This window comes from Corapipo altera, unplaced genomic scaffold (genome assembly GCF_003945725.1).
Source record: "Corapipo altera isolate COAL_440 unplaced genomic scaffold, ASM394572v1 48b, whole genome shotgun sequence".
In the NCBI taxonomy this organism is placed as follows: domain Eukaryota; kingdom Metazoa; phylum Chordata; class Aves; order Passeriformes; family Pipridae; genus Corapipo; species Corapipo altera.
This window is the reverse complement of record NW_020884884.1, coordinates 14,213,356-14,237,231: the sequence shown is the minus strand read 5'-3', so window position 1 is coordinate 14,237,231 and position 23,876 is coordinate 14,213,356. Positions and strand designations below refer to the sequence as shown.

The following is a 23,876-nucleotide window of genomic DNA, read 5'->3' as shown; positions in this document are numbered from 1 at the left end:
AGAAATTTGAATGGCCAAGGAGCTCAGCAGCTCCTGGCCTGTGAAAGGAACACCTTTTTTTTTTGTTCTTCTAGTTATGTTGCCATATCTGCTCCCAGTTGGATGTAATGGGGCACAGAGGTGGAAGTATCCTTCCAGGCATGAGACTTGATGCCTCATATGTTGCCTTTATTCAGTGATGGCACTGAACAAGAAGTTCAAGTTGACATACGGACAAGTAGGAAAGCATCTCAAAATACAATAGACTGTTTCTCCCTGTCCTAAAGCAAGATCAACTGGACCATTCCTAATAAAGTTATTTGCTTATTGGTCCTAAAAACATTCTGAGATGGTTACTCCATACCTTCCTCAAGGACCCTACACTTGTTACTAGAAAAAATTTTTGAATGCCCAAATTACTTTTCTTGTAGCAAGGTAAACCCAAAGATTTGCTACGTCTGTACAATTAGAACACCAGATCCCCTTTTACTTTGCAATAGCCATCTACATGTTGAATGTAAGTCATCATTTCTCCTTCAGTCTTCCTTAAACAACCATGATTCTTTCTGTCTTTTATCATAAACTGCATTCTCTACATTTTGGGCAGTTCCTGCTCTTCATTTTTGCAGAAGTGCATCCTTAAGCTTAAGAAATAAAATTTTCATGAAGGCCTTCTGACTGACAAATAGAATGCAGTGCCACTTTTTATGGTGTGGAGGCTTGAATTCCTGTTTGCACAATTCCCTGTGATAATTTGCCTTTTCCACACCAGCCTGTCATTGCTGTTTCAGGTTCAGCTAACCCACAAATCCTTTTTTCCCAGAGACACCTTTCTAACCAAAATATCCTTCTGCATTTTTAGCATCATAAAATTTACTACGTGTGCAATCTCCAGAGTCTACCTGAACTTAATCCCTTGATCTTGCTCTGTCATCCCTTACACCTTTTTCAGACTATTTCTTCAACATGTTAAAATCATCTGGAGCCAGATGCTTTGTTGAGATGCATAGTAACACAACAGCTTTTCCTCTGTGTATAAAGTCTTGTTTTCCTAAATACTCCCAAGGCTGAGCTTTTCCTACTTAGCCTTAAACCTTAGCACTTTTCTCAGCTGTGCTAATTGCATCCTCACATTTGGCCATTTTAGATGCAATTAAAAAAGACATTAAACACTTTCATCTGCACATTGTAATCTCCCTATTATCTTCTCCATTCCTGGAGTAATGAGCTAACATTTTCCTCCATCTCCTTTTTAGTGAATGATTAAATTCTGTTACCTTCTGTGTCTCTTGCTAATTTAATTTTAATTTTCCAGACCTTGTTTTACATGACTATGTTCATACTCATCCTTGGACATCTGGTTTTGTTTCTTCTTGTTGTGGTTCCTTATTGTCTTTGAGACCAATGGAAAGAAGTCAGTGTTGTTTATTTCTAGTCTTTTCTCTGCATCTCCACTTCTGTGTTTAGTGTTGTTTCTTTGGGGAACTACTAACTCTCTTTAAGTCCTCTGTTTCTTGGCAGTTTCCCAAGCTTATTGAAGTCTGTCTGTCTGAAACTCATTGGGTTAGTTTTTTTCTCTTCTCCCGACTTGCCTCTCCAAGGACCATGAAATTTACCTTTTCACGGTAACTCCCATCCACGTTGCCTTCCACCTTCCCTTTCTTACACTGCTCTTCCCTTGTGCTGAGACTCAAACCTAGAGGATCTTTTTCCTCTAATTCCTTTCTGGGTCTTCTGAATACAAACAAAAGATGTGATAAAACTGTGCCATAAAGGGGCTGAAGAGTTTTTATGCTGCTGAATTCTGTTTGTTCAACAAATGTCTCTAACTGTAGCTAAAATATTCCACTTCCCACAAGACCTGTGCTTCAGATGTCTCTAATAGTTATTCTCAAAGAACCTTATACATATTATCTTCATAAATGGATGGCCTTTAACAGACTCCAGTAAACTCTGACAATGGTGTCCTATTTCCACCTTTACATACCTTCAGCAAGGCTAACTCCATCTGTCAGAACAAGCTTATACATACAATGCTCACAAAGTGATGCCTCTTATCTCTTTGCTGTCCATTCTTCTTGAACAAGCAGCATCCTTTTCTGTCAGCATTCCAGTCATACGAGTGATTCAGCCATATCTCTATGATTTCAGTGAGGTTGTAATCTGTGTTAAAACTCCAAGTTAGAATACAGAGAATGCTTATTAAATGCTGATTTCACTATGCTGCTTTCACTACTATACCAATATCTAAGACTGATGCATTATTCTCTCATTCCTTCTGTGGCATTGTGACAAAAAGCATTTTCCTTCTTAGTTTTAAGGTCTTCCTCTTCTCTAGTTTGCTGTGGTGTATGTGTGAGCACATACTGATCATGTGGTTTTTATTCCCTGCACGGTCTTTTTCCTGAAATATCATGTCATAGGTGAGAAAATGAGGGTTTTTGAGTCTCAACATTATTTTATTCTTTTTGTGGTTACTGGTGCTTAGGACACTAGTCTGAAGTTTTTCAAGCCAGCATTTGCTCTCAGGAATCATGAGTAGTGACTCTTTCTCTAAACCAGAAGAAGTTGCCTTAAAAATACATTTATCTCAGCTCAAGAATGAAATTTCAATGATCAGGATGAGTTGATGACATAAATGTACCACTAGGAATAAGTGAAGAGGTGGGGGAAAGTGCCTGTGTTACTAAGCAGAATTTAATCTATTTCCTACAGACTAGATAGACGGAGCTCTTTCCATTCCTTAAGTTGGAAGGGGTTGCAGCATGCCATACCAGCAGGAATGCTCACTTCATCTACATGCAAGTGTTTTTTCTAACCTCAGTGACCACACAGCCCAGACCTAAAGTTCTCAGCAATAACACAAATGGAGGGAATTGTCAGTCATGGGAATGCTTCAACACATTCTGCGTTGCCCAGAAATGTAAGAGACCATCTGGAATTAGTGTTGAATATTTTTGTTAATGACCTCATGATGGAATATTGAGAATGTTTATTAAATTTACAGATGACACCAGGCAGGGATTACTTGTGAGTCTGGTAGAGGACAGGATTAGAATTCAAAATGATCTTGCCCACACTGGATGGATGCTCTGAAAAAAAAAAAATAATGCAATTTGATGAAGACACACAATACATACACTTAGACAGGAATGATCATCAGCATAAGCCCATAATGACAATTTTTAGTAAGTTTGCACAAAAATGACTGGGAAGAATTTCAGCAGATCACAGAAGGAGTTGTAAAATGTGCAACTGTATCATACTCCTATGAAAATGTCAAATATTATCCTGGGATATATAAGTAGGAATAGATCTTGGATGATACATTCTACTTAGCACTGGGAGGGCCTCAGGGGCAGTACACGGTCCAGTTTTGGGCACTGCACTTCTGAAAAGATACAGAGTGTTTGGAGGAAGGCAGGGCAGGAGCAACACGGTAGTGCAGAAGACTGGTAAAATTGGAATTGGAGAAATGTGAAAGGAGGCTGTTTAACAGTGGAAGAGGCATGAAATAAACTTCAGATAAACAAAGCTTCTACAGAGAAGAAGGAAAGTACCTGTTGTCCCAGCCTGAGAACTCAAAGACATAAGTGCATCAGGAAAGATGCAGATCAGGCATTGCTAGGAAAACCTTCCTGCTGAAGAGTGTCACACTGAAAGGAGTTTTCTGGGAAAGAGGTCTCTGCTCTGGAAAGCCTAAAGACATGAATCTCCGCTTAAGGTGAATTGTTGGTACAGAAAGCTTTGGGCAGCTTCTCAAAGAGGTCTGGCTAGCTGAATACACAACTGTGGCCTATGAACCAGAAATAAAGGTAATATTGTAAATCAAGAAGCTTAAGGGAGTTATCCACTTGCATCCTGTCTTGAATCTAAGCAACCTTGAGCCATGTCCACTCTTAAAAAAAATCAGACATTGTTCCTACATGCTCAAAATGGGTACTCCAACTGCACTGGGATCCTGTTGTTCTCTGTCACTTGGAGATGTTTAACCATGTCCTGCTTGATGGCTCCTGACTGCCTCAGGTATGCCTGGGTGGAAGGCACCCACTGGGCTGCAGTTCACCAAGGGGTAATGCTACTCTGCCAGCAAGGCGTACCGCCAAGAAGGTCATGGTCTTGGGAATCAAGGGAGCAAGGAGTAGCCTGATCATCTTTAATTGAGTATGACCTGTATTTAGAGCACTGGTGATGCAGAGATGGTGTCCTTCCAAATGGAGTTTAGATTTGCCTGTCTTCCATTTATTTAAAGTTATTACCTCTGAATTGGTTCTGTTTGGCTTTCAGTGATGTTCCAAGTAAGTAATTTTAAACTCCTATGATTCACATTATGCCTGACAAATGGTGCCCACAATGGAAAATTCTAGGAGTTTCATGATGAAAACCATATTTAGTGTTAGTAGTATCCATATATAGTAGAGACTTATGGTAATAAAGTGAATGAAAAGCAATATGCTGGTAAAGATTGGAAATGAAATCTCTAGAGTGAGACTTTTTCATATGACATATGATTTAAAGGACATGCTAGAAATATTTTGGCGGGAGATCAAATACCACTGTTCTCCACATTTAGGTTTGATGTTTGATCTTTTCTCTTAGTCAGGTTCTAGAGAGAAAAACCACACACACACACACACACACACACAAACCCCTCTTCTGTTCATCTTCTGTTTTTTTACTTGCAGCTCCTCCTCCCGCTTCAGTGCAAGCCCCTCCCAGCTTCCACATCACCACGGGGTTATTAATCAGTTGTGATATCCACATGACCTCCAGTTTCTGCTCTCTTTGGTCCCTCTACTCCACTAGCTGAACTATTTCTAATTGGCTAATCAGCTTATCCGGTTTGGCTCTTGATGCAAACCAGGTCTAGACATGATCTATTCCTGGGAGGCCCCTGGGTTCAAGGGGCCAATCTCACACCCTGTCCATCACTATTGTCAGCACGGTACCCTATCTCAAAGACATGCCAATGAACATTAGTGAGAGATTAAAATGACAGCCTTGGTTTTCTTACATGCCTTTTAATCATCGTAACATGCAGTCTAATGTTTCACTCTGTCTTCCTTTCCCTGCAAGACCATGTTCTCAAGGAAGAAACCAGGAGGGATGAGAGCAGGTCAAAGACCACAGCAGGGTGAAAGCAGTGGAAAGGAATTAAAATGGAGGGTGGGGGAGGAGAAGGAGGAGAGAAGAGACAAAATCCAAGTCAGAATCTGGCAGCCAGACAGAGAGACAAGGCTAGAATTTAAATTCTTTCATGTGACTCCCACAGGCTGACATCTTATAGGTACTACTCATGCCACACAGGCATGCCACCAACATGTGCCAATGCTGGTGCCTACCACAGGCTGCCTGATATCCATAGCCACAGACATGAAAGGTGATTTTCACAAGTGCTGCACATTTCAACTAGTCCTGGGAAGAGCTGGGAGGCTTGGCTACTCTGGAAACCAAGCTGCCTTTATTGAAGTGCCTGCATATGGATTCAGTAGCTGACTTTTAGACCTTTGGGTTTCTGAAAAAGTCTCAACCTGGTCACTTAGCTGTAACTTTATGCAATTACCGGCCATTTAGACAAATGACAATCAGAGGGCTCCATGCAATAGGATCATGTCTGAATTCCTTCTTGGTCTCTCTGGTAGTGAATAGTTGGCGGCTCTTCTTAAACAAAGCCCCATTCTCTCTGCAAAGAAGTGTCAGTGTAAAAGGCGGATGGTCCCGTATGAATATCTGCTACACAGGCAGGCATAAAGAAGGTCTCCCATGCCCCAGTTGGAGAGCTGTGTGGCTGTGTTAACAGCATGCACAACCGAAGTTAATGACCTCACTTGTCCAAGACTTTCTTGTGCTCGGCCAGCTCTGAATGCAGACAGAGCAAGTTCACACCTGCCTGCAAAATACCATATGGACATCATCCGTAACAAACTTGCTCAGATGGTTCATTTCTAAGGGGCATTCAAACTTTTCCTAGATGTATGTGTGTTTTTTCCTCTCTCAGTTATGCTTTGACTTAAAATTTTAGCTAGAGGAATATCGCCTCCTTAGCTTTTCAGCTCCTTGGTCCAAAACTATTTGGCTGGTGGGATGTGTGAATTCCTTTAGCCAACCAGTGGAGCATGTAATTAGCTCTATATGCACGAATGAATTACGCATATGTTTTGCTATGTGGCTTCAGCTGGTAACTAAGTAGGAGAAGTTTCCAGCTAGAAAAGGAAACCAGTGAGAAAGGAAAGGCTGTGAAGTGGGCAGTGCACAGGACATGTCTGGTTTTTCTTTCTCCCTTTCTGCTACATACCTGATTCTGCCTGCATCCTCATTTTTTGGGCTGTACTTTCCATGGAATACATGTTCTTCAGAGGATGCTGGGAGCATACTGCAGGACATGCTCTGTTTTCAGTGCATCACATTCTGTTTTCACTCAGCACTGACTCTGGATGACTTTTCCTGATCCAGTAAAGATTAAGTTTGCCCAGCTGCAGAGGTTAGCATGAGTCCTGCTCACCCATCCCAGCCTGTCTGAGCAGGAGACAGAACCAGAGCCTTGCAATCACACACCTGTCCAGCTTATGAAGTTACTGTCTCTTGGCTGAGATGAGGTGTGCGGCTCTGTGTGTGTGTTGCTGAGGCTCTCGCAATACAAAGTCAAATGAGTTTGCTTGAACCACTTCACAGTCCAGCTACATCATGTACTTGCAGATAGAGCTTACTGAGAAGGCAGCTGTCTTACTGAAGAGTTGCACTACTTTGCTCCTTTTTGTCATCTGTTTAGCAATTCTTTAAGGATGTGAACTTTAAAGCAGGTCAGAGTTGAGGGAAATTTCATATTTGTCAGCTTTTTCTCAGTCTTTTAGTGCAGTACTCAGTTCATGTTGAGTTGGCCTTCTCTGAACAAGGGGAATGTAACCCTGCTGGTAGCATCATTATATTATTTATATAGCAAGTTACAGTGCAGAGTTCAGACTCTTTTTTTACATTTCTGGGTGGAAAAAAAAATGATTAGAATGTTTTACATAAGCACAATTTACCCTGTCCATTTCAATACTAAATTTTTGTAATCCATCCTGGCATGTTAGAGTGATTATTTCTTAATATAAATAATAACCTAATACACAGACTTTCCTCCTGTTGAAATCCATCCTGCTTTTTAAAACAATACCATGCCCAGATGGAGTAGGATGGATAGAAACTAATATTTTCAAAGAGAGGATCTTTTAGTACACTATCAGATTTCACTCAATTTCGTGGTGAGAGAAAAGCAGAAGTTGATTCAATGTAAATGCTGTCATCTTTCACTGTTGTTGTACCAAACCGAGGCATCCAAGGCCCAAACCAATGTTAGCCCAAGTCAGCAGAAGTCTTTGCACCACCTCTCTGGTTCTCAGGCATCCAAATGAAAGCTATCCAGCTAGGCAGCACAGTCAGAGCCTCTGCCTCTGACCTCCTTCTGATATTGCACACCAGGCCACAGATTTTGCAGATGGGGAAAGGCTGAACAGCAAGCCTTTCAGCCTCTTATAGATGTGGTTAAATTGTCTTAATGTATTTAAACGAAGTGCAATGTCAAAGTAGCATAAATACCATATTTCAGCAAAATGGCTGCTTCTCCAGTGTTCTGCTTGCTGATGCCAAATGAAATACTTCTCATTGTTTATTAACAAAATTCCTTCTTGCCCACTGAATTTTCATATTCCTGGGCTGGGCCAAATAATCAGTTTCCTTTTAAAATCAAAAAACCATTAGTGCATTCCAATAGGCTTTTCATGTTACATTAAAAACCCTTGGGAGTGCAACGTGATTAGCCTATTTCGGTTTTAATTACTGATGATTGGAGCCTACCTGAAAGGCACACAACAGCCAGCCATGCACACCAAGACATTTATGGAGCAGCTAAAGGAGGAGGCTTGAAATGTGTGATAGCCATTTGGTATATTAGTAGTATTTCCAGCCTTTTTAAAAAGAATGCCCTATGTGCTAAGAAACACACCTGCATCACTTCAGAGATTAATGTGCAATTTCTTGGCAGTACATGTGGACATTTCAGTTGTCCATTAGGACGATATAAAAGCAGAAGAGAATTTTTTTTTATCAGCTTTAACTGAACAGTAATCTCTTTTCCTTAAAGTAACCTAGGTGTCTTGGGAAACTTACAAGCCTCCATGAATGCCTGAACAAAAAGTAAAAAAATGACAGAGGCCCCCAAAAGTATAAATCCTCCTCTATCCTCCTCCATTAGTCAAGTCTCTTCTGTGAATGAGTTAACTTAAAAAAATCATATTACTAAGTATTTTATCAAAGCAAACATTTAATCAAAGTGAAAGGAAGAGATACTAGTCCCCTTCTGGAATGGGATGGAGACTGCCAAGATGTGTTTTAATTTCTTAAGAAAACAAACTATGTTAAACAATGTGTTTTAAGCAAGCAGATGCTCATTTATCATTCGTTTTGTCTGTGCATGCGCTTGCGATCCTGCTGAACACAAGTTTTATGAAATGGAAATGACCACATGGCCAATACCTCAAAAATTAATTCAACATGCCCTGCCTCTCGCATGCAACACATCCTTTTAATGGTGTTTTCTTCTTGTTTTTCAGCATTGGACAATGGAAACAGAACAACTGCCATCGTGGGAGTTTGATTTATTGCAGAGACAAACTATGACTGATGCCGTATGCTATGAGCGGAGTTTGGATACTTTGCAAAGGCTGTGCTTTCACGGCCCCACTTCTTTTAGAGGTTATCTCACATTAAAAAAAAAAAAAAAAAAAGAAAAAAGAAAGAGAAAGAGAAAAAGCTTTGCTACTGTTTTAACCCTGGTCTTGCTGCAGACTTCCTAACTGGGGTCCTAGACCATGTGAGAGGGCCTACAAGAAGTGACCTGCAGCTGCCTCAGAACCATGCTGAAGTGCTCTAGGCTGAGTGTTTGGGGTGCCAGAGATGTCCAGGGATAACAGCCGTTCATGCACGCACCAGGTTTTCTCCTCATACATCACAAAACAGCTAAAGGTTGGCTAAGGAAAACATGAGCAAGCAAAATAGAGTAGCATTATAAGCTCAAACTCCTAGTTTGCAGGTACAGTTGCCACAGTCACTGGAGATTTACATGGTAAGGGCCAGACTGATTTCAGACTGGTTGTCTGTGAGCAAAATTAAAGTAAGTGCAATTATGACCATGGGTCCTGATGCAGAAAAAAGACTCATTCAGTTGAACACAACTAATGGCTACCCATGTCATTGGAGACCATAGCTTTCACCTTCCTCGTAATGACTCAAGTGGCAGCCATGAACCTGAAGCATAGCCCAGTGACATCATTTATAGTTACCCACCTTGTCTTAGTCAGGACAGTATGTTTCCCTAGTCAGCAGAGTATAACTTGTTCATTTTTTTATATCATCCCTGTCATGCCCACTCTGCTGCTTTGTTCCTCTGCTAGTGATCACAACTCACCTGCTTGTCAGCAGAGCTGCCCTAAAGCTCTACAAGCAAGAAGTGACACTGGCTGATGATGAATGCTATCAGCATATCATCACAGTGACTGACATCTTTGACACTTCATAAACCCATACTTTAAACAGTCAGGTATGAGGAGAATCATTTGCTGACCTGTGCTGATGAAAACAGCAATAGCAGAAGCATGTTAAGTCTGCATACACAGCTAACAGTTTTGATGGTCTATATTATTAGATGCCACAATAATAATTAACTATAAATACCATGCACCCTGCATGTGACATAGCTACTCACCTGGACTTGAACCTTGAGTTAAGGGCAGCGAGGATGACAGAAGCGAGAAAGGAACAGTGCCTGTGTTTCAGCTCGCCCCTTGCCTGCTTCCAGAGAAGGTGAGCCTCAGTTTCTTCAGATCCGAGTATCTGAAGAAATACTTGCTATCTGGAATATTCCCAGTCTACCAGGGAAGTAATCAGACATTTGTCTTCCCAACAGCATTGAAAACCCCCACTGTGGCTGCCCACAAATAGAGACATTAGTCATAATACTAGGGGATAGGGGAATAGACTATTTCATTTGGAAGGGACCTGCAATGATCATCTAGTTCAACTGCGTGACTAATTCAGGGCGAAACAAGTTAAACCATGTTAGGGGCATTGCTTAATTGCTTCTTAAATGGCATTGACCACCTCACTAGAAAGCCTGTTCAGTATTTGAGCACCCTCTCAGTAACAAAATGCTTCCTAATGTCCAGTCTAAACCTCCCCCGATGCAGTTCTGAACCATTCCTATCAGTGGATCCCAGGGAGAAGAGCTCAGCATCTCCCTTTCCACTTCCCCTCCTCAGAGAGCTGTAGAGAGCAAAGAGGTCACCCTTCAAACTTCTTTTCTACAAACTAGACAAGTCCTCATTGGGCATTCCTTATAGCCCTTTCACCGGCTTTGTTGCCCTTCTCTGAATCCAGTGACCTTCACATCCTTCTTAATCTGTGGGGCCCAGAACTGCACACAGTATTCAAGGTGAGACTGCACCAACACTGCATACAGCAGAATAATCAGCTCTTTGGACCTGCTGGTTGTGCTCTGTTTGATGTGCCCCAGGAACGTTGTGCCCTCTTGGCTGCCAGGGCTCACTGCTGACTCACAGTGAGTCTGCTGCTGAGCAGCACCCCCAGAACCCTCCCTTCAAGCCACTCCTATCCCAATTTATACTTGTGCTCAGCATTACTCTGGATTAGGTAAATTTCATCCTATTTATCATAGCCCAATGCTCCAGTCTACCTAGATCCCTCTCAAGGCCTTCTGTCCCTCAAGAGAGTGAACACCACCTCTCAGTTTGGTATCATCAGCAAACTTGCTAATGATGCATTCAAATTCTGTATATTGGACCTGATAGTGTCCTTTGCAAATAAATGCAAACTCATAATTTTGATTTCAGTTTTATATTTGATTAACCATTGTAATTTTAGAAAACAATTCATTGAGGTGTGGCCACATGTCACATCTCAATGAAAGCCTTTTGAACTGCAACCTTCTCTAAGGAAATTGGTTTTATGCTTTGAATTTCCTCCAAATCACATTCATGTCTGATTTTTTTTTTCCTGGTAATATCATCTTAGTGTCAGCACTCAGGAAGGTTAACTAATGACAGGGATGAAAAGTCCTTAGAAAGACAGGCTCTGTTTGGTGCTGATTGCTAAGAAATCATTCCTAATGTCTTCATCTCTGCCTTTTCTTGCTTTTTGTGATAGTTACTCTGTTTGGTAACTGCCTACTCTACTCTTCAGAAAGGAACTTATTTTTCAGCCAAAGGAGAATAGACCTTGGAAAAAGTCTGGAGGTGTCAAAACTGACAGCCAAACCTCACCAACACTCATAGGAGGAAATCCAGATATATCCAAGGGAGAGCTCATTCACAGAACAACCAAGATGGATTTGTGGAGAAGTATTTTAATAATATTAGCAACTAGTTTTTGTTTCAAAAGTCAGTATCCAGTGTGTGCATAGATGGTAAATATTTATTTTAAATAATAATATTTTCAACATGGAGCTGGTCCATTGAGCAAAGTCCTATTCAATATGTTCATAAGTCAGTGAATGAGCTGAGAAGGGGCTCCAGGTTTCCTACTAGCCTCCTATCGACTTCTGTGCATGTCAGGCTGATATGGTTTGAAGCTGGCTCCCTGTCAAGTCTCCAAACCTTACCACAAGAAGTCCCCCTGCCCCCCCCCAAACCTCAGGGAGAAGAGGGAAAAAAACAACCAAGAAAACCAAAACAAGAGAGACAGCTAAAGCAATATATATAAATATATTTACACTTATGTTATAGTTATATACAATTGAAATATATACAATTTCACAAGGGAAAGGGAAGGGGGAAAGGAAAAGGAACAAAACCAAAATAAAATATATATATGTCCTGATTAGTAGCCCAATATCTAGCAACTAAAAGAACTGGCAAAAAAACTATCTTACTACTCTCCTTGGGACAACGGAGAGTCGCGCTGGAATGATCGCCGGCAACCTCCACCTCCCAAGGTCGACAAGGCCTTACCAGGCCTCGCTCCCCAACACGACAGACTCAACAGCAGGGGGGAACCTGCACCTCCAAGCCGCCGGAAGGAAAAAGAGAGCGAAGGCCTCTCCTCCTTTCTTCTTATAACCTGGCTTACGTAAAAATCGTAGGGAATACTGGGTAAATCTAGACCCTTCCTTGGTTACAAACTGGTCACCAAGGAAGGCCCAGACCAAACTACCACACAGGCCATGCACTCCACCTGGGCAGGTTGCCATTTCTCTCCCAAGAAAGAGGTGACTCCTACCTGCACTACATTACATAAACAAGTCACCCGACTTCACTGCTGAGGAGACATCTGTAGGATCAAGATCACACTCCATCTCCAACCCTCTGATTGCCTACTTTGTTCATAGTCTGGCTCACACTTAGGCTGAGGCCATTGATCTACAGGCCAGGGATAAACAGGCACAAAAGAGAGTGCTGACCAGGACTTGGATACTGCCCCCACAGGCATTGTGGGTCCCAGCAGGCTGGGCCATGCCCTGCGCTGAATGCTCTTGCACAGCAGTGGGTCCCATTAGCACTGTAATAAGCCATAGGCTGAGCTTTAAAATGACTATACAGAGAAGACCCGGGAGACAAACTTGGCTTACATGTTAGTTTATAAGAGTTTGGCCATCTTCTACTGTCATGTCTGAGAGTATTTCCTCAGAAAATTTTATTTTTTCCTTATCTCATGATTTGCTGTTTGTTTGTTTAAGGTTCCTGAAGCACAGTCCAAGCAGGTTGAACCTTGTGACTTGTGGCTGACTGAATAGTGCTTTGCAAACAAATGTGCCATGACCACAAACTAAAAACAGTGGGTTTCAGTCCCAGGGAGATGGCCTTTTGCAAGTCTAGTACCTCGCATAGTGGAGTCCATGTCTGCACACATCCAAAGTCCACTTCTGGAGAGGCAAGCTGGCCTTCAGATTGACACCCCAGCTGCCTGCTAACCTTCAGCCTTCCACAGCTACATCATCCCTGCAACATGAACAGTCCCCTGTCTTGTGGTTCAGTGAAAAGGCAAACATGAACCATGGGGAAGAAATTACTACTCTGTTTTGGTTGTCCTTTCTGGCATCTGGTGGTATTCCCACCATGTCCCCTTGAAAGTCCTGATCGTTCTTTTAAGACTGCCTCCGTGCTGATAATTCAGTACAACAGCAGCACCTGTTATCCCAGCCTCCTCCTGCAGTGCTGGCTGCCTTGGGCTTGTACAGCAGGTACCTCCTGCCTCTGCATCCCATTCTGCCTCACAGGAAAGGTATGGTCGGATGTCTCTGCTGGTCAATGAGTGCATTTAGCATACCAACTCATGCTCGGTTCCCTGTACCTTTTCTGTGGCTATTTTACCTATTTGGTCTCTGGGTACAGCCCATGATGCAAAGCCTGGAGTATCCCTCTGCTGAAGGACTGTCCCTAGTCGTGGCAAAACACACAGATTGTCTAAGTCAGATGGTGTCTTTCAGAGACCTTCCTTCTAAGACTTTCTGTGCAGTGCTGCTCTTGTGCTGACCTCTGTCATCAGTACACCTGCTCAGGAGGGCTCACAGGCCCTCCTGGCTGCAGCACAGTGACATGAATTCTCTCTTGGTATTGTTTTCTGTACTGCAGCCTCAGATTTTTAACTTCCTGGTGGTACAGGAGAAGAAGAGCATAAGACAGAAAGATCAGGAGCCAGCAGTTTTAAACCGCCCTCTCTCCTGAATGTATCTGGCTTTTAAGAGAAAATTTCTATCTCAGAAGCCATACTTATCTTATTTTACCCTCTTAAATAACTCAGCAACAATTCCTAGCCTTTCAAAAAGTGATAGGGATGAATGTAAATGTTTGTGCCTCCCAGTGTGCATGTCCTCGATGTTGTCCATGCACCCCCCAACTTGCAGTTGTCTTGAGGCAGCAACAACTATGTGACTGAGTTTGAGCCAATTATTTCAAAGGTTAACCCCTGAGGATTTTAACACCTTGACAAATCAACAGTGGTGAAGATGCTCGATGTGCACTTTGGCTTCACAAGACTACAGTCATGTCACTGTTACTAGAACAGATGTTGAGACACATTTTATATATATATAAATTTATTTTTAGTAAATTATATAAATGCACATATGCCAAATATAAGTGAATTATTATTGTTATTATTATTATTATTATTATTCCTTTCTTAACACCTCAATTAGCCTATTTTTCAAAAGTCCTCTGACATCTGAAAGGTTGGCTTCTCAGCTCCATCTGTCCCATGCATGCTCCCTAAAGCGGGGAATGCAAATTATCAGCCCCATGGGGGCTGTAAAACCTAAATGCTTTAGGCAACCCAGAAGTCCTTTGCTCTATCATCCACCCTGACAGTGAGAGGCAATGGCCCTGTGAAAGGCTTACCTTGCTCCCAGCTAATTCTTTTTCTCACCTGGAGAAGGGAGGTCTAAGAGCAAATACCTTGGGGTTTCTAGTTTCTGGACAGAAAGGGAACTTGTTCGTGTCTTTTGGTGTTGGTGTACAGTTTGTTGGTTTGGGAAGTTTGTCTTTGCGTAGACTACAAACCCTGATTAATGTGATGTTGTTGCTATGGCCATTGCTCTATCCTGCAATGTTTTCTGTTTCTGTCTTTGCTGACAAGGCCTTTAGCACCAGTCTAAGGGCAACTAGTAATAACAGGGAGAAACAGAGTCATAATGACCGTCCTCTGAGCAAACAATTGATATGCTAATGACGTTGGTGGGAACGCAGCTCCTATCTACAAAGACAGGGACTGGAGAATGAAAATAAGACAGGGCAAAGAACAGAGGGGATTAAAAAAAATGAAGAATAATCTTGTGGGATTTTTCCAAGGACCTAGAATAATCTTTGTGGAGGAAAGGGAAGGATCCAGTGTGATTTGTACTGGGAGCAAGTCTGGTTTATCAGCTGAGTTAGCAGAGGAACTGACTCAAATTTAATATTACTCCACCATAGAGAGGATATGGAAGTAAAGAAATCTATGTAGAGTTTTTTTATTTGAATTTTATCTTCTGTGCACTTCTGGTACTGAGTAAACAGCTAAGTTCTGTTCCAGAATCCCATCTCAACCCAAAGGCATGTTGCCTTTTCAAACCACCAATTATGTGCTCTAAACAGGTACAAAGGAGGACCAGATCTCCCAGGTACCTGTGGTCCTGAAGAATGGGGTGTTTTGAAAGTGGTGGCTGGAATGCAAAGCACTTGTGTTTGAGGCTTCACCTCTCAAAAGAACAGCAAGCAAAGTCAGTGCCCTAGATGTGTTTCATGACAGGTCATGGAGAAAAGGGAATTGCAGACTTCCACAATGTGTCAGGCCCATGGGAACAGTTATGTGAATGCCTAAAGAGGAGATCTGCTCCAGCCAAGTCATGAGCAGTTGCATTTCACACTCATTCTTTTCTTATTTGCCACCAAAAATAATCTGTGATTGAACCAGCCATATTATTTTAGAAAAAAATGCATTGTCAACCAAAGACTTCAAATAATGGAAAATCTGGAAATCTCTTGTGACTCTGTTCCAGTACTAGCACCCTCATGATTACAGACTTATTTCTGCCCTCAATTTTTTGAACTTCAGCTTCCACATTTCAGAATAAAGAACTGCTCTATCTAGATACTTTTTTGTGTAGACACTTTTTAAACCCAACCAAGTTGTCTCTTAGCTGTCTCTTTGATCAGCTAAATAGATAGAATTTCTTAAATCTCTCTTTGTAGGGTGCAATTTTCTCACCAAGAACCATTTTCATTCAGTCTAGGATTTGAGCTGAACAAAGTTGAGGAAAAAACTTTGGCCAGACTCTGTTTTGAGAAAACTTAGGAGATAGATGTTAGTATCTGATTACATTTGGTGTTAATACTAACTTGATTATGCAGCAATAAATTCTGCAGCTTGTATTGTTTTGCAATGACAAAAACCTGAATCATCCATTACACTTCTCTGTGAACTTCTTCCCTTTGAAATTATTATAACAAGCATGATTATATTGCATCAGTATAAATCAACAGTGATGCCCTGTCCTGGTTACAATATATTGACGTTTTATTCACAACATCATGAGGTTCTTTTCAGGCATTTTCAAAAGTATAAATCTCCCTTTCAGGGTGCTCAGTAGCAAAATTAGCATTTGCTTTTTGTCCCTGTGTTACAATTTTTTCATGGTTGTCAGTCCAAGTATTTGGCCTTCAGAGCTGTCTGAGGGAAAGCATAAATCAGATATATAAAAATCCAGTATATAAAATTGTGAGTTCTCTCACAAGAAAGAAAAAAGTTCCTTTTTGCAAGTGTAAAAGTGAAGGTGAATCTCTGTTTAAAAGTGTGGTCACTGCTTTTTCACTTCAGAAAACTTTGCAGCATTATGTTACTACAGTGAGAAAATTGTTATAGGTCAGCTAAAGGCCAGTAAATTGTAACATGCTCTTGAATCTCCCATAGAAGAAATCATGATCTCATGATGGAAATGTTCTCTGGGCTATATTATTACTGCAACTTGTCCTCTAAGAACGAGGGCAGAAGCTCGTAATGGATATGGTGCCGGCACAGTTACACATGAGCATACTCTCCTATCCACATTCCTCTGCACCACTTCTCCTCCCACAGAAAGGTCAATGACAGAGAGGTGAGAGGATTTACATACACAGTGCCCTAGAAAGAAGTACTTCTAGCTAGGTTGGACCTGGGCTGTAAACAGTCCCACTTATTTCAGCTAAACATTATTAGGGTCATAAAATGTCTCAAGATTCATGCAAACTTCATGCCAACTTGGCTGCAGCCCAGGTTTATCTGCTGTAAAAGCCTCCTGAGAACAGTTGGGGAGCTTGGGAGAACCCTGAGTCAGTTGCTTTGGGAGGCTTTGTGTCTGTTTTTGGCAGGCCAGCTTTCTGTGGGATGAAAGCACTGCAAAAAGAAAAGGAGGTCTTACAGCATCTTGAGACCCTCTGTGCCTGTAAGTGACATCTCCAAGTCAATGGTTGGGGCATCCTGGTTTTCAGGTTCATCTGAAAGTACAGGTGTACTGCTTTGGAAAACAACTGAGACTGTGGTGTTGTGAGGTGAGGTTTTGCAGTGCTGCTGGTTTCCATGCTCCAGTGTACAAGGTTGGCCCAGTAATGCTCAGAAATTATTTATTATGCAGGTTTTCTTTTCAAGGCAGTGGCCTTTCCTTCTCAGGAAGGTAACAGCTTGTTCCTCTCTCTTTGTAAAATCACTGACTGCCACATTTAACTAGTGGTTGGGCTCAGTGCTTGTCCTACTTTTCCCCATCCAGTGGCAGGGCATGGGTATGGGGGGAGGTTCAACAGGGTAACCCAAGGCTACAGTTGCAGCCTGGGGATGGGTTTGGGATGATGGGGGCATCCCACCTGGCTCAATGCAAGGCATACCAGGCGTACTGGTGATGCCAGTTGTGATAAAGCTGGAGGGGTGAGGGATGATGGAGCCAGGAGTGCCAGTGAGCTCCCGCACACCTCTGAGGTCATCAGCTCTGACCAGGGCATGCTGTAGTATAGGGAGAGAGGGGAGGCCCTCCCAGGCCCAGGAAAGGGCTGTGCTCCAGTGGCAGGAGAGTAATAGGCTGCAGCAGCCTGGCGCTGCCTGATTACCTTACAGTGACATGATGACATGCTTTCCAGTTCCAGGGGACATCTTCCCAAAAGAGATTTTGTATGCTAATCCCTCCTTCCCCCAATGGCCAGGCCTGAGGCTACCAGCTGCCTGAGCTGCCAAGTTCCCAGCAGGAGTACCCTCTGGTGCGCTGATAAGAGAGGATAAAAGCCACTCTACCCAAGCTCCCTTGGCTGGGGTGGATTCTCCCCAGAGCCCTTTGCAGCCAGCCCCCCACTGGGCGCTCCTCCCCACCCTGGGAGGGTGATGCAATCACCCAGTCACCCAGTGGGGATGGTGCCTTCGTCCAGGCAAGCCTGGACCACCACTCCACAGATGGGGTCACCTGAGACCCTGGGGAGAAGGGAGAGGATTCCATAGCTCACCACGCCTGTCTTGGTGACTCTGTCAGCATCTGTCTCCTTTGCTGTGCTGGTCAGCCTGTGAAGCAAAACTGGGCATGCCAGTGATGGACAAGGCTCTTCAAGAGATTACCACTGCCTGAAATACAGGCAGCTCTTTACTCCAAAACTCAGCAAGCAGAAGAGGGTCTGCTCTCTCCCATGGTGGTCTCTGAAGCTACCCATGACCCCTGGGGCTGGTAAAAATATATCCCACCAGTCAGAGCACCCTGAAGGTTTGCTCAGCTGTGCTAACAGAAGCCTCCTCTTGGAGCTAGGAATGGCTGGAGTAGACCACAGACCTTGTCATGGACATAAGAGCAGTAATATACAGCTCTTTTGTTGATACTCCTGTCCCATGGGGAATTCACCAGTGACCAAAGACTTGGGCATATAAGATCCTCTGCTTTGCTGCAAAAGATCTGAAATACAGTCAAGTTTCGGACTCCTAGTGTTTTGATTGGCTTTGCTGTCGTGCCTTCAGAGACAACTCTTTTAATTTACATTGCACCAAGCACTCCCAGTCAACCCCGAATTGTGTGGGACCTGCTGCTCCAGCTGGATCCCTACAAATCTACCTGATGGGATTCATCCCAGAATCCTCAAAGAGCTAGTTCGTGTCACTGCACGACCTCTCTCGATGATTTTTTTAGCAGTCTTGGGCAACCAGAGAGGTCCCAGCTGACTGGAAGCTGGTGAAGGTTGTCCCAGTTTTCAAGAAGGGCAAGCAGGAGGATCCTGGAAACTACAGGCCTGTCAGTCTCACTTCAGTTCCTGGTAAAGTTATGGAGAAGATTATTCTGGGAGGTACTGAAAAACACCTGAAAGACAATGCAGTCATTGGTTACAGCCAGCACGGCTTCATGAGAAGAAAGTCCTGCTTATCAAACCTGATTTCCTTTCATGACAAGGTAATCCACCTAGCTGATCAAGGGAAGCCAGCTGATGTAATCTTTTTGGATTTCAGTAAAGCTTTTGATATTCTCTCACAGGATCCTTCTGGACAAAATGTCCAGCACACAGCTGGATAAACACATCATGTGGTGGGTGAGCAGTTGGCTCATGAGTTGAGCACAGAGGGTAATAGTAAATGGGGTGACATCAGACTGACGACTTGTCACTAATGGGCTTCCACAGGGCTCCATCTTAGGCCTGTGCTCTTCAACATCTTCATAAATGACTCAGACATGGGACTGGAAGGGGTACTAAGTTTGCAATTGATACAACATTGGGAGGAGCTGTTGACTCACTCAAAGGAAAGGAGGCCCTCTAGAGAGACCTTATCAAAAACGAGGGTTGGCCAATCACCAACCATATGAAGTTCAAGAAGGGGAAGTGCCAGATTCTGCACCTGGGATGGGGCAACCCTGGAGTACGGACAGACTGGGGAAAGAAATGCTGGAACACAGTGCCACAGAAAGGAATCTGGGGGTCTTGGTCGATGCCAAGTTGAACATGAGTCAGCAGTGCCCTGGCAGCCAGGAGGGCCAACCATGTCCTGGGGGGCATCAGGCAAAGCATCACAAGCTGGTTGAGGGAGGGGATTGTCCCACTCTGCTCTGCACTGGGGCAGCCTCACCTTGAATATTGTGTGCAGTTTTGGGCACCACAATATAAGAACAATATTAAGCTCTTAGAGAGCATCCAAAGGAGGGCAACAAAGATGGTGAAGGGCCTTGAGGGGAAGGTATATGGGAAGTGGCTGAGGTCACTTGGTCTGTTCACTTGGTCACTTGGTCTGTCACTTGGTCCTCCTGGAGAAGAGGAGACTGAGGGGAGACCTCACTGCAGTCAACGACTTCCTTGTGAGAAGAAGAGGAGGGGCAGGCACTGATCTCTTCTCTGTGGTGACCAGTGATCAGTGACAGGATCCGAGGGAATGGCCTGAAATTGTGTCAGGGGAGGTTTAGGTTGGATATTAGAAGGAGGATTTTCACCCAGAGGATAGCTGGGCACTGAACAGGCTCCCCAGGGATGTGGTCACAGCACCAAGTGTGACAGAGTTCAGAAAGCATTCGGACAATAGTCTGGGGCACATGGTATGACTCTTGAGGATGGTGCTGTGTAGGACCAGGAGTTGGACCGGATGGCCCTTGCGGTCCCTTCCACCTCAGCATATTTTGTGACTCTGTTAGCCAAGCAGCATCCCATCAAACAAAAAGAAAACTTTGTTGCAGAAAAATGTCCTATGACTAACAGGTTTGTCACTCCTTCGGAAAGCTCTTTTAAGAAAATTAGTTTGTTTTTGCAGACAAATCATGTCTCTTTAGTCAATCTACACTCTAATCAGGTGAAGTAAATGCCCACAGACTAGTTATGGGGGCCGTATAAATACCTCCACAGATAGAGGCATCGAGAGATAAAATGCAAAGATATTTACTATTTTATGAGGTTCATTCCTTTCCCTAGGATCTAAGGAGACATGCTTCATTAAATGTCAGTAAAGTGTCTTTGATATTGTGAAAAATCTCCTAGTTTTGATAAGTTTGATGTTTTCAAAAATAACTGTATATTAAGTATTGTCTATGGTGCTGGTGACCTTTACTGTCACATTTCTGAGTCTCAAGTGGCCATACATGGCTGTGATAGAGTAAGGACTCTGTGTGACTTGGGAGTCCCATAACACAGGAGCTCTCCAAAAGTATTAAGTGTTCGGCACTAAGTCAAGGCACTGTAATTTCTACTCAGTGTGTTTCATATCCAAATGCTTTCTGCCATTTAGCTTTTTGGTGATTGATTTGTACCATTGCAGGTACCAGGCATATTTTGTGAGCTTAAAGGACACTGTTGACTATTTTAGAAATTGTACGTAACTCGGCATTCAAACCCTTTGTGCTGCTGAGACAGACAGTGCTAATACATGGAGTTGATGAAAATTGCATTTGCCAGGTCTGGCCCTGGGAGTGGGCAGCCACCCAAGGTTTCATTTCCTTGGTGATGTCGTCAAAAAGGTAGGTGAGGCAGTAGCCCCAGTTGCTTATTTTAGGCGACACAGACCATTGCTTCCAGAGAAAGTCCTTTCTGCAAAAAGTGAGAAGGAGGTGGCAAAAACATCCAAGCAAACATCAACACTGCTTGCTGGTGAAATTGTGCAGAGAAAGTTTGTTCCTTCCCCGTAGGCTTTTAATCAAGGTTTATGAAAAGGTCTCAGAGGAAATAGTACAATTCTTTTGTACGTGTGAGTGTTCCACTCCCATTACAATGTCTTGCTCTGGACCCTTTGGCCTATTCAGGGTCATTAGCCACCACTCAGTAATAGGGATATCTGTAGGAACAGAAAGGATCGATGTATCTTGAGGTTCTTGTGTCTTAGTGGAAGGCATGTCAGAAGACCAACAACTGGGGATGAGACACGATGTGTTACAGGTTTATTTCAGTCATGATCTTCACCCTCCTGCGAACCCTGGGTTAAAGAAAATGCTGATTTTCCTTCCTTGTTTTTGTTTCAGTTGCTGATTGCTGTTAATGACTTCAAAGCCCCACCCTTTCTATTAATGGATCACTGCCCAAAACACGCCCACTTTTAGTTCCTTCTGTGGTTTAAACAGGTGCTCTTTCTATCTCATAGTAAATATGAGCTGACTTTTTAAAGTCAAGTTGTCCTGCTCACAGCCTAGAAGCATATCTCACTTTTGCGATTACTCTCAGTGGCTGCGAATTTAAGTTATATCAATCCCGAACAACTAGTATCTGGGAGGTGGTCCTTGGCTAATGCTAAAACTGCTGCTTCTGATGAATGATCCAGTAAATTTTCAGATGAGAAAGTTATCTGAATTTAAAGCACCTAGTGGGCAGAGAAATTACTGTCTGCCATTGCACAGTGCAACGTGAATGGATTTTTTTCATTTCAAACCCCTACCCTAAAGGCTGTATTTATAGCAGGAGAGGGGACTGCAGCACCCCACCCAGGTATGCTGCCTGGTGTGGTATGTGCCTTCTGGTACTGTGGCAGGTGAGTGGTCATCCCACATCACTCCTGCTGAAGGTTGTGGGCGAAATATGTTCAGCAAGCTCCAGCAATATGATGGGCAGTTGTTCTTCACATCTGCTCACCACCAAGAGGAGAAGGGAGGTGCAGCACTCAAGGGACTGGAGAAGGACGCAGCACATTCAACTTCCTTGGAGGGAACCTGCTGTCCTTGCTGAGTTAAGGGGTGCTTGCCAGCCCAGGATAGCACAAATTTCCCCCAGGGTGGGGAGGGACAGAGGCCTGTGCTCCTTTGTAGCATTGTTTCTCCTTCGAAGCCTGCAAGCCATCAGAGTAGGCAAGGCAGGGTGAGGATAGGCTGGAGAAGAGAACAGTGGGCTGTGGGTGAGGACCAGCGTGCATGGAAAACTGCTCACCTGTGCTCCTAGGCATGTCTGCTGAAGCATGGGATGGACAGACCAGTCCAGCTGAGGAGCAAAATGGCACTAGGTACACAGACCTGCACAGCACTGTGCAACATGGCAAATGGCTCCTATGCAGCTGCTTTCTGCACAGGTTTAGGCCAAATGACAGACTTGACCTGGCTGTGCTGGCACAGGGGACTCCGGCAGGAGATCTCAGGCAAGCAGGAGTTAAAGCAGGAGATAGATCCATAGCTCAGCTAGCAGACCCTTTACTAGTATTTGCCAGGTCTCATCTGCCTGCAGGAGAGAAGGGCAAGGGGAGTCAGGGTACCTTCTGAGCAGAAGGCAGGCAGCAGCATGACTGTGTCACAGAGCAGCGGGCACTCAAGGTCTGTGCGTGGGGATTAGCAAGGGAGTGGGGCATTTTCCAGAATTCATATTCAGTGTGCTTAGCTTAATCCACTGTTTTGCTCCATTCCCTCTCAAGCACCACTAGATACGGCGATTTTCAAAGCCCTTTTTGGGGCGAGTTCTTTGTTTGTTTTGTGCGTTTTTTTTCCGAAATACTGCAGAGGCAACGTAACACAGCATACGTGCTGCCCCTTCTGGAAGATGGAAAACAAAAGCTAAAAGAGGATGGTTAACCTTTTCTAATTGTCGTAGCACAGGACTAGTTGCCAGGAGGAACTTGAGTGCTAATCCTACTTTACTCATCATGTGACCTTTGGGTAAGTTACCTAATTAACTTGTCCTCCGGTCTGTGGAGCCTGCAAAGAGCAGGTGTTTCAGTGAAACCCAGAATTGCTGAGCCAACATGTGGCCTCAGGAAATAACCAGGAAATAAAACCCGCTGCACTTTTTTAAAGGTGGCATTAATAGAGAGAATTAAAATGTCCTGGTGTAAATTCAAGCCCACCTTTTAATCTTTTGGTGGGGTACAGACTATTTAGTTGAAGGGAAGGTCATGCTGGATGACATTTCGTATTTGTGGAGGAGTGATATAGAAGTGATCTGATCATATTATAACGAAGTCAGTTCTGTTCTCCTGGAGTTCATTTACTTCTACTGAATGTGCATGGATCCTGATTTCCCCTGACTAACTTGTGCTGTTGCTGCTTGGAGTGCTCTTCAAATACCACTGGGGCTGCCCTCTAGAAGGATATGGGATTACTCCTCTTTTTCCTTACATTTGAAAGGAGTTTTCCAGCTGAATTGATGCAAAAAGGTATAGTTCTCCCTTGATTCCAAGCTTTTTCAGATTCAATTTCTCACCCTTCCTGTGCATTTCTTTTTCATAGACTCACTTAAACTGCAGTTGAATCTCTTTTCTTCCTGAAATTATTTGGTATTAGGTACATAAACACAGTCAGATTCTTCATGCTAGTATGAAATAAAAAGATACTAGCAATCTTTCCCAGATATCATCCTCTTGCTGGTGAAAGATCTTTCACCCTGCATTGGAAAAAGCACTTTACAGAACTATTTGCTCCCTCTTTAGCATTTGGTGTCAAAGAAAATGCCATTGCATCTCTGCTGTGGATTACAAACACATCATTTATT

At 43.3% G+C, this 23,876-nt stretch overlaps 1 long non-coding RNA gene across 3 annotated transcripts; it reads right to left on the bottom strand.

Moving 5' to 3' along the window:
- Positions 1-1,846: 1,846 nt before the first annotated feature.
- Positions 1,847-14,618, bottom strand: LOC113946487. Of its 3 annotated transcripts, XR_003527449.1 has the most exons (5): positions 14,395-14,618; positions 13,341-13,406; positions 12,849-12,968; positions 7,558-7,695; positions 1,847-2,142 (listed from the first exon to the last, which is right to left on the bottom strand). It is a non-coding gene; the product is annotated as an uncharacterized LOC113946487 (long non-coding RNA). The 3 variants fall into 3 exon arrangements; XR_003527450.1 differs by lacking the exon at positions 13,341-13,406 and having other exon boundaries at positions 14,367-14,618; XR_003527448.1 differs by lacking the exon at positions 13,341-13,406.
- Between the last annotated feature and the right edge of the window lie 9,258 nt (positions 14,619-23,876).